Here is a 7,618-nt window from a genome sequence, read left to right as displayed (position 1 = left end):
CTTTTGTGAGGCTGATTTGCAGTATGAACACAAATTGTCCCTATATTCTGTGCTTACGAGGCAAGATGCACAGATACATTTCGTACAATTAAACTGTATAGTTTATATAATTCCTTTGAATTATTAATCTTAAAAATAAACATTAAAAGCTCAGTGCATTAAACAGGCTACACAAACCACAGTATTTTACAGTGCTGAGGTTAAAGAAAGGCTGTGACTAAAGTGTTGTGGACAAGGCTTGGTGCATGTAATTTATGTCTGAAATGCTGGGGATGACTTTCTGAAATTGCATATTCTTACTTCATTCCCACTTAAGAGTGCAAAATTTAGTCATGAGTTCTGAAGGGAAAAGAAGATGGAGAAGGTCCCCTGTTCAGAGAAAAAAAACAGAGAAAAGTTCTGCATACTGTAGAAAAGCCGTCTTATAAATTTTGCACCTCTTGTTTGAAGTCAAGAACATTCTGTTCACATGAATGACATACTTTTCATCTTAAATGTTACTAGTTTTAGGGTTATTATTTTATCCTTTTATGTTTTTGAGACAGGGTTTCACCATGTTGCCCAGGTTGGCCTTGAACTTGCGGTCCTCCTGCCTCAGCTTTCCACGTTGCTGGATTACAGGCTTGAGCCACTGCATGAGTTTACAGTTACCACTCCAGGCAAAAGACTTGAGAAGTGTGTTTGATCTTATTCTAGAGAAGCTCTGAAAATGATTCCTAGGTATTGGAAAATGCTCTTATTTACAAAATATGTTTAATTAAAAATATTAAATAAGTTTTTTATGTATTTTAGAGATTAGTGCTCTATCTGACATGCGTGTGGTAAGAATTTGTTCCCAATTAGTAGGCTCTCTATTCACCTCATTGATTGTTTCTTTTTCGGAGAAGAAGCTTTTTAGTTTGAATCCATCCCATTTATTGATTCTTGTTATTAAGTCTTACACTATAGGAGTCTTATTAAGGAAGTTGGGGCCTAATCTGACATGATGGAGATTTGGGCCTACTTTTTCTTCTAATAGATGCAGTGTTTCTGGTTTAATTCCTAGGTCATTGATCCACTTTGAGTTGAGTTTTGTGCATGGTGAGAGATAGGGGTTTAGTTTCATTTTGTTGCATATGGATTTACAATTTTCCCAGAATGTGGTATATATACACAGTGCAATATTATTCAGCATTAAAAGAGAATAAAATCATGGCATTTGCAGGTAAATGAATGGAGCTAGAGAATATAATACTAAGTGAAATTAGCCAATCCCCAAAAAACAAATGCTGAATGATTTCTAATTTAAGGATGCTGATTCATAATATGCTGTGGGAAGGGAGGATGGGAGGATTAGATGAACTCTAGATAGAGCAAAGGGGAAAAGGGGAGGGAGCGAAATGTAGGGGCATAGGGGTAGGAAAGATGGTGGAATGCGATGGTCATCATTACCCTAAGTACATGTATGAAGACATGAAGGATATGACTCTACTTTGTGTACAACCAGAGATATGAAAAATTGTGCTCTATATGTGTAATATGAATTGTAATGCATGCTGTTATCATATATAACAAATTAAAATTAAAAAAATAAAAAATTTAAAAAAATTAAATACATACTGCTGGTTTTCACATTCAGTAGTAAATAATAATTTGAAATCCTGAACCAAAATTTTTTAGGGAAAATAACTTTATCATACTGCCTACTTGCACCCTGAACAGACTTGGTTGAACGAGTTGATTGGAAGCAACTTGAGAACCTGTAACTGCATCTGTAAGTAAAAGTATGAATTAAAAAAAAAATAAAGAAGGGTCAATGTATGGTTGGTCAGTCTTCAAATGATGTTAGAGTCTTAGTGATTTCAGGGTTATAGGATAAGAGTTCCTTGTGAAATTCTTTTTGTTTTTAATTTGTGGCTATTGATGTTCTTTTTAAAAAACCATCTTAAACCTTCTAAGTGTACATTTCAATGCTGTTAAGATATTCACATTATTGTAAGATAGATCTCCAGAATTTGTTCACTTTACATATCTGGAACTCCATAACCACTGAACAGCCCCTTCTTCTCTCTTCCCACAGCCCCTGGTGACCATTATTGTAGTTACTATGAATTTGACTACTTTATATACTTCACATGTGTGGTGAAGTGACTTCTTTCATAGTGTCCTCAAGGTTCACTCATGGGTTGTATCATGAACCAAAATTCCCTCCCTTTTTAAGGTTGGATCATATTATATTGTATATATATATTACACATTCTCTTTATTCATTTGCCCTTCTATAAATACTGAGGTTGCTTCCACATCATGGCTATTGTGAACAATGCTGTGATGAACATGAGTGTTAAAATAGCTGCCATACTGTTTGAATATAACGACTTTTATTTTTCTTCATGTAAAATGCTTTGTTGTTATCAGGACCAAAATTAATTAATAAATGCATGAAATCGAAATGTACACTAGAGTATACATGTTTAGTCATTGTTAGCTATCCTTAATAACATGTTCATATATAATATTTATATATATTTAGATTTTTGAAATTCAAAAATCTCTAAATATAACATTTAATTTATTCACCTTTAAATAGGGGAAATAATACTTTATCCAAAGATTGATTTGGAAATTTATGGAGATCATATATTCAATGAGAATAGCAAAGCCATGGGAAGATGCATATTCTGATCATTGGGCAATGTCCATTCATTGGATGGATTAGAGACATAGCCATCTCCTACTTAGAACTTTCAGTGGCTCCCTTATTGCTTCAAAGATTGAACTAGACATCATTCACAGTGCCTGACTGTCCTGCCCAGCTGTTTTCCCATCCTTCTTTCCTTGCTTCCATTTGGAAAATCTTTTCCCATCTAATTCGTAACATCCAACCTCTTCCCCCAGTTGCCTGGGGATTTTTCTGTTCCTTTTGGATTCAAGTCATAGAAATGCAGGTCTGGACTGCTAAAACTCTTCTTGCCCATGAAAGAGCTTGTATATGGCAGGGGAAAATAAAATTAATATGCAGAGCCTTACTTTGAAGGAGAGAGGACTGATACTCAGATTTGAATTTCTAGATGCGTCTGAATTATTAGAGTTGGTTAATAAATGCATTAAATAGAAATGTACACTAGAGTGTACATGTTTAATCATTGCTAGTTATCCTTAACAACATGTTCATATAGAATATTTATATGTATTTTCTTTTGGGGGGGTGTGGGGCGCTAGAGATCAAACCTGGGCCTCATACATGTTAAGCACGTGGTCTTAAGCCCTGAGTTGCATGCCTAGCCCTCTGTGTCTTCTTATCATCAACAAGATTGTACCATGTTTGAGAGAGGGTACTACTTCTCACTCATCTCTGCCCCTTCAGCAATCAGCAGCACCCAGCTTCTACTAAGGTTCAATAACTCTCATGGAAGGGATCTGGTTCACATTCTGGTTCCTGTGAGTTGTAGCCAATGTCTGGCTGCGTCCTCATCTTTATAAACAAATCTGTGATTTTTCAGTAGATTTATGCCATTTACCCCTAAGATGTGAAAAGCATCACTTGCCTGTGGGTTTGCTTTGTTAATTTCAGAGAGGTTTGGACTTGGACTAAGTTCCCATAATGTTTGTATATAATGACTTTTATTTTTCATATGTAAAATGCATTGTCTTATTTTTAGTAATGCTGGCTAATTTTTATTTTATTTTGTGGATTACATGTCAGGTGATATCAATTTTCCATCCTCTGCTTGTAGAAATGGCCATAATTTCTAGCTTTCCCCCGTGCTCACCCCTTTGCAACGTGGCTTTGCTCCCCTTCTCTTTAAGAAGTAGTCTCTTTCCCCAGTGCTTTCAGAAGAGATTAGCAGATATAACACAGCAAGAGGTGTGGAAGGCGTCTGTGCTTGGGACTTGCAGCTCTGTGGACCCTACCCTGACCATGGAGGGTGGTGAGGAGCAGAGAAGGCATCTCAGCTTAGGCCCTTTGCCGCAGTCTGGCTGGGCACAATCAGGAGCCACTTGTCAAAAGAAACTAACTTTATTTTTAGAACAACACACACGCCAAACAAAACAGCCTCTCAGGAAAAACCCTCAGAGCCTCAACTGCCACCACCGGCTTTCCACAAGCCTCTCTCTCCCACACAAGCTTCTCTCCACCTCCCACAATCCTCCTGCTCTTGAGGTCGATTGGCTGGGTCACGTGGGCGGAGCCAAAAAAGTCCCCCAATGAGCAGCTCCGTGGTCTGAAAGGGCAGGGAAACAGCCCAATGAGCATCACCGCAGAGGAGCCAATCAGCTAGATGTTGCTGGGGCCGAGGAGCCAATCAGCTAGATGTTGCTGGGGCCGCTGTGAGCCAATCATCAGCCGGCAGCTGGAAGTTTGCTGGGGCCCCTTCGGCTGTGGCTCTCAACATCTCCCCCTCTCTGTTTAAACAACAAGCATGTGGCTTAGGGACCGTGCCTGCCTTAGGTTGTCCAATAGTACATATGGTCCTTACCCGTTAGGTTGGTACCATTGCAATTGGATCTTACCCGTCATTGACTACCGGTCCAATATACAGCCACACCTGTGGAGAGGTCTTTGTACCAGCGGGGGGGTGAGGTTCTTTGCCTCACCTCTGTTGGCCCCCAAATTTTAGCTGGACAATCATGACAAGCAGAAGGGAGGAAGATACACCAAGCCAATTGACGGCTCCTTTTGGAAAAATTGTACCACCAATGACATCATCAGCAAAAATACCCCAACACTACCACAAGTCGCTGCACCAACAGATAGTTCACAATGCATACAGGTGAGCTCACAATGTGTCCAGGCAAGTTCTGCAAGCAGTTCAGTGATGGCTATTGTAGAAGCTGTAGATTGGTTTTATCTTTGACTTCACCAGCACTGGGATGAAGATAGGAATTCTGGCAATAATGGCTAAAGAAAAAATTATGTAACATCACAGAAGGCACTAAAAGAAAACAATTTTCTTAACAATTTACATTGTCTTCACCGGCACTGGGATGAAGATAGGAATTCTGGCAATAATGGCTAAAGAAAAAATTATGTAACATCACAGAAGGCACTAAAAGAAAACAATTTTCTTAACAATTTACATTGTCTTCACCGGCACTGGGATGAAGATAGGAATTCTGGCAATAATGGCTAAAGAAAAAATTATGTAACATTACAGAAGGCACTAAAAGAAAACAATTTTCTTAACAATTTACATTATCTTTAAGAGAATTATTAAATATAATGAAAAGGAAAGGTGAAAGTAAACAAACAGATCTGTTAACCTTCTTTTTTGTTTACATATTAAAACAATCTTCAACAGTTGTTTACCCAATATAAATTAAACCATATAAATCACGTGAAAAAAATATTTGGATCCATTTTATCATGAGCGCTCATCATATATGATATATGGACATACGTACATTCAAACATATAACACAAAACACAAGTGTGCACACATAATATAATACATACAACACATAACATTATAGTAAAGGCCTTATAACTTTTTACAGGTGAAATCTCCATTGCAATGTTTAAAAACTCTATAGTCAAAAAATAGAACTGATCAGCAAAACATTAACCTAGGTCTGTATGAGCTCAAAAAACAAAATAGAACTTCATGATATGGCAAAGGGCAATAATAAAATAGATATTGAAAAAAGCATCCTGGTTCTGTTGCAGATGTAAGAATAGCCAAACTGGAGTTTTGGATATCAGTTGTTATGGATTTGAGCCAAATCATCTTCTTTTTGGTCTGTAGAAATTGCTTTAGTTAATCTTTCTGGAATCCAAATCGGCTGCTGTTCTCCCTGTGGAAACACACAAACAGACCCCCGACTCCAGACAATTACTGGGTCAGGACCTTTCCATTGTCCTGTTAGAATATCCTTCCAAAGTACCTTGGGCTTATGTACATTTTTTGGACACATATGCCTTTCCGCAGCACTAAGTCCTGATGAATCCAAATTTAAAAAGTTTAGAGTAAAAAGGGTTATTTTAAGTTTATCTTTGGGGAATATATACCCCTTCCCAATTCCTTCTTTTTGCTTTAATAAGTACATTTTAATAGTTTGATGAGCTCTTTCAACTATGCCTTGTCCCTGTGGATTGTATGGGATTCCTGTTATATGAGTAATGCCAAATGTTGAGCAAAATTGTTTAAAAGAGGTAGAAGTATAACCAGGGGCATTATCTGTTTTTAACTGTTTTGGAACACCCACAGTGGCAAAATTTTGTAAGCAATGAGCTATAACATCTTTAGTTTTTTCTCCGGCATGAAGGGAGCCCATCAAATATGGTGGTTTGAGAACGGCATTCATTAGCCCAATGTCTCCCTCTACGGCATCGTAGGCAAATACCTGGTATTCTACTCCTTTGATACCTAGTTTTGTTAAACCCTCCTCCAATGGGGCAATTCCTTTTAAAATGTCCTGTTTGTTCACAATTGTAGCATGTTCTTGGCCTGGCATCTAAAGCCTGTTTTACTGCAGCTGCCACAATTTGCCCTTGTTCATTAATGTCTCTGGTATCTAAAGCCTGTTTTACTGCAGCTGCCACGACTTGCTCTTGTTCATTAATGTCTCTACATAATTTAATATATGTGTTTAAATCTTCATGTTTCCATGGTCTAATGATATCTCTGCACCAACGATTCGCTTGCTCATAAGCCAGGTGTTTTAGTAATGGCATTGCTTGTTCTGTATTCCCAAAAACTCTGGTAGCTGTTTGAATAAGCCTATCTACAAATTCAGCATAAGGTTCATTAGCTCCTTGTATTACCTTAGATAATTGACCTTGTAAACCTCCATGTCCTTGTAAAGTCTTCCATGCCTTAATTGCATCTGCAGCAATTTGTGCGTACACGCCAGGATCATATGCAATTTGTTGCTGCTGATCCTCATAAGGTCCCTTTCCTAACAACATATCTAGATTTCTCTGAGGATAACCAGCTGCTGCATTTCGCCTAGCCGTCTCCTTGCAAAATTCCTCATTGGCAACCTTCCATAACAGGTATTGTCCTCCATTTAGCACAGCTTTACACATATTAGCCCAATCTGCTGGCGTCATGTTCAAGTTGTTAATGGATTCGACCATGCTTACAGTGAAGGGTGCTTGAGGACCATAGGTTGTTACAGCCTCTTTTAGCTGCTTCACTGTTTTGAAATTTAAAACTTGGTAAAATCGCTGCCCTCCTGCCTCAAATACAGGGCATGTTAATATTTGAGATCTTGTCTCAGGATCCCAACTATCAACTGCGGGGGTTGGGGACCTCCCAGCATATGGAGGTGGCCTTGTTAGTTGGACACTTATGTCCTCTGGTGATAGAAAGGTGTTAGTAGCAGTCTCCTGTTGTAACTTTCCCCCTGATGGCTTTTTCTGTTTTACACTTTCTTTCTCTGTCTGACTAGCTTGAGAGGCCTTCTCTTTTACTTGAATCTTTTCCTCTGTCTGACTAACTTGAGAGACCTTCTCTTTTACTTGAATCATTATGTCTTCTTCTTCCTCTACCATTGTCTGAACTGAAGGCTTTGGACTAAGCAAACAAGATATGAACGTCCACAATGGCAATGTGCCAACTGGCAGAGTCCCTGGGCTTTTCTTTTCTATTCTTTTTAAATCTTCACCATGATGGTTCCGTTGTGATATATTTAA

Source organism: Marmota monax, unplaced genomic scaffold (assembly GCF_021218885.2).
Source record: "Marmota monax isolate L192 unplaced genomic scaffold, Marmota_monax_Labrador192_F-V1.1 WCK01_AAM20220418_F8-fsc00033, whole genome shotgun sequence".
Lineage (NCBI taxonomy): Eukaryota > Metazoa > Chordata > Mammalia > Rodentia > Sciuridae > Marmota > Marmota monax.
The sequence above is the reverse complement of the archived record's forward strand: the minus strand, read 5'-3'. Positions refer to the sequence as shown.